Consider the following 10,231-nt stretch of genomic DNA (forward strand, 5'->3'; position numbering starts at 1 on the left):
GCGAGAGGTGAGTATGGTGCAGGGGGGAAAGTGTGCATGCTTGTCACCCTCCCTTGGAAATGTTGTGCCATGCACAAGTCTAGTGTCCATGTTTTATCACAGTTGTTTCTCCAGCAATACCATCATTGAATGCACTGAGTATAGTGGTAATGTAGCATCACGTCAATACTGGGTTGATAATGCTATTGTGCGGTTAATGTCATGTACCAATCAGCACACATACTCCGTAATATCTCATGAAGGAAAACGCAGGCTCGGAAATACAAAGCAGCAGATGCCCATGTAGCTTTTGGCAATGGATTTCTCTCTGTATATTAAGTTCCTTCTGAACACAACTGATTCTTACTAAAACAATCTGTTTAGATTATATTCAATATTCTGCTACTATATGCTCTTCTCCAGGAGCAACAGATTGATGCGGCAATCAATACTCCCACTTCTAGCCAGAATTGTTAGCACACATGAGGAGCTATGCTACAATATTTAGAGACGGTTACATTACCGCATGCCGAGCCCATGGAGAGCTTTATAAAAATGACTTAATCAAAGAGGTCTCCGGAGAAGCAGCCGGATCACCGGTGCTGTGCTGACAAAGGAGAGCTTGTACAGCCGGGAACACACACCAGCCAATCAACAGATGACTGCTGTGAGGCACTGCGAGCACAAGCGGGATTTCCGCCCGCCAGGAGAAGAAGACCCTTCCTTAATTAATCATCCCTTTTATCTCTTCCTTCACTAATTATTAATGAGTTGGTTTTACTAAGAAGCTGTTTGGTTGCAAATGATTTTGTCCTGCAGTTCTTTCCTGGTGCTTTTTTTTCTTAAAAGACCCTTTTAGACCTCTTCCCATAAGATTAAAGCTGAACACCAGGAACAGTTAATTTCTTTGATATAGTTTCTTCAATAGCCATGAATGATATAAATCTGATTTGTGTGCACCAAATGTCTTTACGAACCCATATATTACCTTGGAAAAGTAGCAGTGATATAATTATTGAGCTGCACATAGCCTGTGCAGAGAGCAGAGCTGTGGGAAGGGCCCACCAGGGCACACCCACTACAGGGTGCCTGTAGAAAACTACAGAATAAAGCTAGTAACCCTGCACAAGGAGAGAGAGCAGCAGTGACCGGTCTTTATTAAAGGAGGGGGCGGAGACAAGACCACTCACTCCACACAAGGAGAGAGAGGAGCAGTGACCGGTCTTTATTACAGGAGGGGCGGAGACAAGACCAGTCACCCTGCGCAAGGAGAGAGAGCAACAGTGACTGGTCTTTATTACAGGAGGGGGCGGAGACAAGACCAGTCTCCCTGCACAAGTAAAGAGAGCAGCAGTGAACAGTTTTTATTACAGGAGGGGGTGAAGACAAGACCAGTCACCCTGCGCAAGGAGAGTAGCAGTGACCAGTCTTTATTACAGGAAGCACCTTGACAGGTTCACTTCAATGGCAACCCCACCAGTAGCCCATACTCACCTACTCACCTTCCAATGTCTCCCTTGAAAACTCCTTTTGAGAGAAAAAAGGAGCATGTATCCCGCTCCCCTTTTTCCCATGTAACAGGGCTGGTGCCTTTTGATTGACTGATCAGGCACCCAGCACTGTCACATGAGTATGGGGAGAGGGCCCTTCACCTAGTGTAAGCTCCAAATTACAACTTGAAGCTCACACATTGTTTCTTCCCTACACTCCAGTTACACAAAAAAGATAGGCCACCTCTAAGTTGCTCATCAGTTATTGTCTATGGGCAGCACAGTGGTTTAGTAGCCAGCACGTCCACCTTGCAGCAGTGAGGCCCTCGGTTAAGATCAAAACCAGGAGAGTGGGTCCTCAATTATTATCTATGGGCAGCACTGGGGTCCCTGGTTCGAATCCCAGCCAGGACAGTGTCTACAATTAGTTTGCATGTTCTCCCTGTGCTTGTGTAGGTGTCCGCTCACACTCCAAGGACACAAAAAAGATGGGGTGCCTCTGTTATTATCTACGGGCAGGACTGTTGCTTAGTGGTTAGCATTCTACCTTATAGCACTGGAGTCCCCAGTTCAAATCCCACGAGTCCCCAGTTCAAATCCCACCCAGGACGCTATCTGCAAGGAGTTTGCATGTTCTCCCTTTGCCTGTGCCCTATTGACTCCTGTCTAAATTGGACATAGTGTGCAGGTAGTTTAGATCGTAAGCTCCTTGAGTGCAGGGACCAATCTGAATGTGCACTTTGTAAAGCACTGCAAAAATTATCATTATTATAATAAATACCTGTAATACAATAAAAATTATCACATTAATGGAAGGTGCTCACCTCTTAGAGTGGCTCTCTTCTCTAGGGTAGGGTAGTTATCTGCAGCTGGTGGGCCCGGCATTAAAGGGAACCTGTTATTTTTCCCTGCACGGGCAAATCAGGGAAACCAAGTACGCAAACCAATGTGGAACAGATAAGTGTTCCCAGATTCATGCCAGCAATTATCTCAAAGAGGTGTCTTCAGTGGGTCTCTCATCAGCCACTTCCGGGGGTTCATGCGGGAAACAGCTGGTGCGTGGAAAGTTTTCAGTTTCAATGACAACAAGAAAACACATGGAATGAAAAAAACACAGGAAATGATGAGTCAGTGAATTTAGCATGTGACTTTACATTTAACTTGTTTACTTGCTGGTCCACCCAAGAAAAAAAAGAAAAAAAAAGAACCCATCGTTACTGGTACATAAGTCGAGTTGTAAACGCCTTGTCGCAGGAAGAGGATCTAGAAGGCTTTTGTTGGGCTGCATGAACTGAAATGATCCTGGCTTCCCGGAGATAAATGCAGACATGTGTGAATGTCTTTAACAGTCTGGTTTCAATTATACTGAATGTAGCCATTGGATGACACCGAAGATATGCAGCCAAAGCAGATTTTGCAGGAACTCATTGGTAAAAATAATAATAAAATTACTCGTCATGGAGTTTTCCTGAGCGGACCAGCATGCCAAAGACACACACAAAAGAACGCCATGTTATACTTCGAAGGAGATACTATTAATGTTCATAAGGGTCAGCTGATGTCATAGTTTTTATCATGACGGTCCCTGGACACTGCTCCAATCAACACGGCTCACATCCCCTGAACACTGTTGTTGATTGGAGCACTGTGCAAGGGGTGGGTCAGACTACTAGAGGTCTGGATCTCCAGCGTGCTGCTCCTACAGAGCTGATTAATGTAGTTGTAAAACGCCAATACATATCATTATTATTATTATTAGTAGAATTAAAAAACAACAATAATGACTTAATTGGGCCGTAAAAGCTTAGTTTACCTTTCTAACCATGTTTCATGTTACATCCATATAAATGGTGTAACATGAAACATGGTCACATCAGAGACAGTGGCATCACTAGATGGGTGAGGGGGGTTCAGGCCATCATTTGAGTGGTCAGTAATCCACAGCACTCCTGACCGGAATTCCATAAGATAGATAGGAGCTGGTATGACCTGCGGATGGCGTCGCGTTATCACAGAAATGTCCAAAAGAAGTCACCCGCACTCCAAGGTCCAATGTGTTGAACGCCTCTTTATTCAGAAGTTATGCAGACATGGCGGCACCGTGTCAAAGCAACGTTTCGGGACCAAACATGGTCCCTTCATCAGGCAAACACAATGGCCAACAGTCATTTTGTTGTCACCCCCTGTGAAAAGTCAGGCACTCTGTCATGGGCTGAGAGCCCGACAGTTGCACGAGAGTGGAGAGGACTTGGCGGCATACATTATTCCGACGGGTGAACATCACATCCTCTTTCAGCCGGCATCCATCACCAAGATGGCCACCGGCAGATAACAGCACATGCGTGCATGATGACCACATGGCGGGGTGCCACCTGGTACCCACTCCCGTTGACACCCTGCCTTGGGATGCCCCTAATCACAGATCCCCCCACCTCCAAACCTTCCTGCAAACCCCTTCCTTACCTGAATCGGGGGATTCTTCTCCCCGCAGGCTGCTGCTACTTTTTGAATTTGGCGTGGCTGTGAGTGGCACCACATAGTCACCTTATCCATTCACATATCCTTTGACAGGATCTGTGACTGGAGAAACTAAAAGTCCCATCAGCCACTGCAGCAGAGATACTTTCCACAAGTGAGGTCACCGTGCTTGTATTCCATTGACACATCCTCCGATTCATGTTACTGCATGTCTGTATCTTGCTCGGTGCGACAATGCACTCGCTGTTATGCAGAAAAATAATAAATGCGCATTTTTCTCTTCATGTAGAAGTGTGCATTTATTCACTTATTTATTTTTCCAAAAGGTGGAATTTTCCTCGAACTATGAAAACACAAATTCCCAGACCAGTACAGAAACTACTCGGCTACCATTAATGGCAGCCAATGGTCCATCGTTTGATGCCATAATAAAAGGACAAAGGACAAGATGAAAATTGGTATTTGAGTATGCATTGCTGGGTTGGCCAGCAGGAGACATTCTCACTTCACCCTGAATAGGCAGGTTTCTCTTCTAACATATATTCTTCAAGTAATATTAAAGCCAAAAGGTTTTTAAGCTATTTCCAATGTTGATGAAATCACTTACAAAGGATGCTGCTCCTTAATGGTAAAAAAAAAGTTTTAGCTTCCTGCAGAATCAACTGTTGGCCCTGATATACTGTTTTAGCCTGGTTCCTTTCCCTTGCATTGTCCTATGGAGCCATCCTTGTGTGCAGGGGCGTCCCGAGGCCGGCTGTCATCCGGAGTGGGTTCCGTTCTTGCAGGTATCTCGGAGATACCTGCCAGAGGTCATCTTGGGGATGGACGCTGGCAGAGAGGGGAGCGGATGTTCACACGGCGGGATAAGGTATGCCGCCGGGTCCCCTCCTCTCTCCTGCATCTGTTGGGCTCTCTGTCCATGACTGTCAGTCATTTTGGTGTCACCCCTCTAATGTTGTCACCCGGGTGCGGTCCGAACCCCCCGCTCCCCCCTACTGACGTCACTGCTTGTGTGTGCTAGTAAGCTGAGTGTGTCTCTACAAATACTCAGGAACAGCAAGACAAGGCAAGACACTACCCTCCCCACCAGTCCTCTCTCCTACCTCCTCCAAGTTAGTAGATGGACAGCTTCTGGAGACTGCACTTCCATGAACAGGAAGCTCAGGGAAGTGGAGCTGAGAGAGCTGGACCTAGAGGTTTGGAAACATGATGACTGTAAGTGACAAAAATATAAAGAAATTGCTGGGCAATGAATATTTGTTTGATCTGCATTCATTATTGTCTGAGAGTTCAATACTACTTTCACTGCAGCCAGCCGTTAGAGTTGTCGCTCTTCATTTTATACCTGTTTATAAAAATAATGTCATTTATGTTTAGATGCCTTTTTTTTTGGCAAAAACAAACAGGAACAGAGTACTTCGTGGCAATCTGCATTTGCTATTTCTAAGTGTAAGTCTTTAAAAAAAACAAAAAAGCAAACACATTTTAGGAATTAGAATATAATTATAACCTGCATGCAGTTGTGGAAGGAATTAAAATAAAGCATAATTATCAAATTATATTGCTCTGTTCTCTTTTGCAAGATGAGAGCTATAAGAGCTGTTTAATGGTGATTTGGTGAGCCGCCGTTCACGCTGGGAATTTAATTAATTCCTTTTATAAACAAATTTACTGATTTCCTTAGTCTTTTTTTTTTTTTAATCCATATTTTATTCATTGAAACTTTTTTTTTTTTTCCATTAAACCCATATAATATAAAAAAAATTTAAAAGTACCAGACCAAACCCAGCATTACATATTTATAACATTACACATCCTAATTTGTCCCATCCCTCTGGTCAAATGAAACATTTCGTGCAAATCATTATTACAACATTCCCGAGCATTCCCAAGCCAGTAACATTTTTCATATTCTCACCAATTTCAAACACATGAATAGGGATTCGGTAATCTGCTGTTCGCGCTGGGAATTTGATGAATCCATTTTATAAACAAATTTACTGTTTTTTATATATTTTTTTTAATCCTTGTTTTATTTATTCAAAAAGTTGTCTTTTTTTCCCCCCAACAAACACATAGACCATAAAAAAAAAGAACTCAATACAAAACAGGCAAAAAAAAAAAAAATATTACCAGATGAAACCTATCATTACATATTTAAAACATGACACATCTCATCCATCCCATCCCTCTGGCCAAAAAAAAAAGAGAAGAATTTCATGCAAAATATTACTCCCACATTCTTGAGTTTGTAAAATTTTTCATATTCTCACCAATTCAAACTGGGTATCTGAACAGTGATTTGGTGAGCTCCTGTTCCCTTTAGGATTACTATTATTATATTATTATACAGGATTTATATAGCGCCAGCAGTTTGCGCAGCACTTTACAATATAAGGAAGACATTACGATCACAATACAATTCAAGACAAGATGGTAAGGAGGGCCCTGCCCCTGAGGGCTTACAATCTAATAGGAAGGGGGGAAGTGATACATGAGGAGGTAGCTGTGTGGGGATGAATTGTTTGAGAAAGCGATAGTTCAGTGGTCAGGTTGAGGTAGGATAGGCTTCCCTGAAGAGATGAGTCTTAAGCGATTGCCTAAAGGCAGAGTGGGAGACAGACGGACAGGTTGGGGTAAAGAGTCCCAGAGGATGGCAGAGACTCTATTGAAGTCCTGGAGGCGAGCATGGGAGGAGTTGATTAGGGAGCTGGAAAGCAGGAAGTCTTTTGAAGAGCGGAGGAGACGGTTAGGGTGATACTTTGAGACCAGGTTTGAGATATAGCCGGGGGCGGAGTTGTGGATGGCTTTGTAAGTGGTTGTTAATATTTTGAATTTTATCCTTTGGACTATTGGAAGCCAGTGGAAGGATTGGCAGAGGGGGGTAGGAATGGAAGCCAGTGCGGGGATTCGCAGAGGGGGATTGCAGACACTGAGCGGTTGGTTGGGTGGATGAGTCTAGCAGTTGCATTCATGATAGACTGAAGGGGGGAGGAGCCTGTGTAGAGGTCGGCCAATGAGGAGGGAGTTGCAATAGTCAAGACGAGATATAACAAGTGAGTGGATGAGTAATTTTGTGGTTTCATTGGTGAGGAAGGGGCGAATTTTGGAGATGTTACGAAGGTGAAGGCGGCAGGATTTGGATAGGGATTGGATGTGGGGAAGAAAGGTGAGGTCCGATTCAAGGATGACACCTAGCACCTTGGCATGGGGGGAGGGTTGGATAGTTGTGTTATCAATCTCAAGGGAAATGTTGGGGGAAGGTGCACGGGCGGGAGGAAATATCATGAGCTCAGTTTTTGAAAGGTTGAAAGGATTGAAAGGATTTTTATTTATCCCTTTTATAAACAAATGTACTTACTCTCATTTTTTTTTTTACTCATATTTTATTTATTGAATGTTTTTTTTCCCCCAACATATACATTCTGTATGCCATAAAAAGAGACCTTAGTGCAGAACAGATTACATCCAAAAAAAACCAAACAAAACAGACTAAACCCAACATTACATATTTAAAACATTATACATTTTAATGTATGACATCCTTCCGGTCAAAATTTTTTTTTTTACAAAATATTAGTCCAGTAGTAAACCGGGGCATTTAAAGCTAATTTGGCCACAGTTTTTGCAATATTTGTTTAAAGAAGAACTCCTGGCAAACTTTTTATTAACTCTTGCGGTGGGACTACCCCGAAGTGCTAGGGTTAACAGCTCGTTTTGGTCTTGGTAGGTTATACTTCTCGGTATTTTGCGAGCAGGCTGGCTGCGATAGCGCTCCCTCCAGCCTGCATCCTTCTCCGTTCCACCGTTGATATTTCCCTCGGGGTCCTCACATTCTGTGTATAGAACGTGATGACTCACAGGACCTCAGACCGCTGGAACAGAAGTGGAGCGAGGCTCCAGGAAGCGGTTTATGAGAAAGCCGACTCAGAGGATCAGGAGAATATAACTTTATTTTCCTCCCTACACCTAAACGAGGAGTTAACCCTTTCAGCACAGGGGCAGCACCACTGCAAAAGTTTATCAAAATTTTGGCCGGAGTTCTTCATGCTGAAAAGTCAATTGCTGTAATTCCACATTTAAATTGGCTGCCAATATCCATCCTCCATTGTCAGGGAGTGCGTGTAAAATTCACTTTTGTGCAATCAATAAAAATAAATAAATCTAGTCGCCCCCGATCTCAGACCAACTTGACTTTCTGGAACCTCTAGATGCCCTAAGGTGCATGTTTACAGAATACATACAACATATTTCTAATATCTTACCATCTTAGGATGTCTCTAGATAAGATATAACCTGTGTGTTTGAGCCGGTCCACATCTGGCACAATCAGGATCGTCCTGAAGGCCTGCTCTGTAAAGTGAATGAGTATGTCAGTCTATACGTCCTATAGAAGAACTATACATAACTGAGTTACTTTGTGAGAGGCTGATATAGAGACAGAGGGAATCCCCATTAGTATCTCTGACCATTCATCCTCTTTAACATTACCTGTGTTTTGAGACCATTTCTCTCTGCATTTCAGGGGATAGTTCATCAGATATCTATGGATTAATATGTTGTATACTGAGGAAGTAATACCCACTGTACAATCAGACAATTCCACTTCCTCTTTTTTCTCATTCTTTTATTCCTAAAATTTGCTTTTTACCCAGGCACAGAGATCGGAGCCATTTTGTGGGTTGAAATATATATGCTTTAAGTCAGTGGTTCTCAACCTGTGTAACCTCGGGACCCACATTTGTCCTCGGTCATTAAGTCGCCCTGCAGTGGAACGTTCGGAATTGCGTTACCGTGCGTTACAGTGCAGGCGATCAAACTGTGGGCGGGAGGTGCGTTTGGGGTATGCAACGCACCTCCCACACCAGAACACACGGTAGGTGTGATTGCATGGTACATTGCGTTAATCGATTGGCACTGTGCGATTAACGCACTGTACTAGTGTGAACGGGCCCTCAAAAACACTGACAGACACACACCCAACCACAGACATTTTTTTTCTTTTAAGATCCATCCAGTCTCCCTACCTTTGAAAACTGGAGTGAATCCTCAACGTGGGGTCCAGTGTGGGCTGCTGTGCTATGATGGAGCTCCACCCATATGTTGTACTGCTTGTACAGCTCCCATGCGCGCTCGTAGAGGTGCCGGGAGCCAGAATGTTATTTAAATCCAGGGCATGCAAGGGAGCTGGAAGCAATGCACGTATGGATGGAGCTCCGTTGCAGCCATAGTCCCAGCCCATCCCACCTCAAGTCGACATTCGGCGCCGGGCAGCATATTTTGAATGGCTGCTTGGTGCAAGAACTGACAGTGCTGCGCTAGCCTCTCACCTAGAAAAGTGGAAGGCATGTGGCGACCCACAGGACACGGGCTCGCGACCCACTTTTGGGTTACGACGCACCAGTTGAGAACCATGGCTTTAAGTTATATTTAGGCTTAACTCAAATGTAATGACATCTTAAGCAAATGTTCACTCAGTACCTGCTCTTCAAGGAACCCTACAAACTAATTTTTGGTACCCAGCTAAAAAGCCTTTGGACCAAGCTTACTCAAATCCCTTATCCCAAATCCCTTTAAATTCCTTAAATCCCAGGGTTCCTTCGGAGGTTGCTAGGGGTTTCTTGAGGACAGAGAAGAAGCAGATTGATCCACTGCCTATACAGACAACAAATATAAGGGGCCACTTCTACAATGACCATGAATGTAAAGGGTCACACCAACACTGATCACCAATGTGAGGGGTCACTTCTGCTCTGACTGCCAATGTAGGCAATCTCTCCCTTCCACACTGGCCATCAATGTAAGGAGTCGCTTCCACACTAGCCACCAATGTAAGGGGTCTCTTCAACAGTGGCCAGCAATGTAAGGAGTCACTTCCACGCTGACCTCCAATGTAAGGGGTCACTTCAACAATGGCCACCAATGTAAGGGGTCACCTCCACACTGACCTCCACTGTAAGGGATTATTTCCACTGCGACCACCAATGTAATGGGTCAATTCAACAATGGCCAACAATGTGAGGGGTTACTTCCACACTGGTCTACAATGTAAGGGATCACTTCTCCACTGTCCACCAATGAAAGGGGTCACTTTCACTTCTATACTGACCACCAATGTAAGGGGTCACTTCTTCACTGACCTCCAATGTAAGGGGTCACTTCTATACTGCCCTCAAATGAAGGGGTCACTTCTATATTGACCACCAATGTAAAGGGTTACTTCTACACTGACCATCAATGTGAGTGGTCATTTCTACACTGTAAATGCCCTTTATAGACTGGGG

The 10,231-nt window shown here is 44.1% G+C and overlaps 1 protein-coding gene across 5 annotated transcripts in view; it reads left to right on the top strand.

Annotated features, from left to right (window-relative positions):
* ASAP1 (ArfGAP with SH3 domain, ankyrin repeat and PH domain 1) overlaps positions 1-10,231 on the top strand; it is a 222,158-nt gene that overhangs the window by 20,021 nt on the left and 191,906 nt on the right. The gene's annotated exons all lie outside the window — the stretch shown is intronic.

Source organism: Nanorana parkeri, unplaced genomic scaffold (assembly GCF_000935625.1).
Source record: "Nanorana parkeri isolate BGI_ZX_2015 unplaced genomic scaffold, ASM93562v1 scaffold15, whole genome shotgun sequence".
Taxonomy (NCBI): domain Eukaryota; kingdom Metazoa; phylum Chordata; class Amphibia; order Anura; family Dicroglossidae; genus Nanorana; species Nanorana parkeri.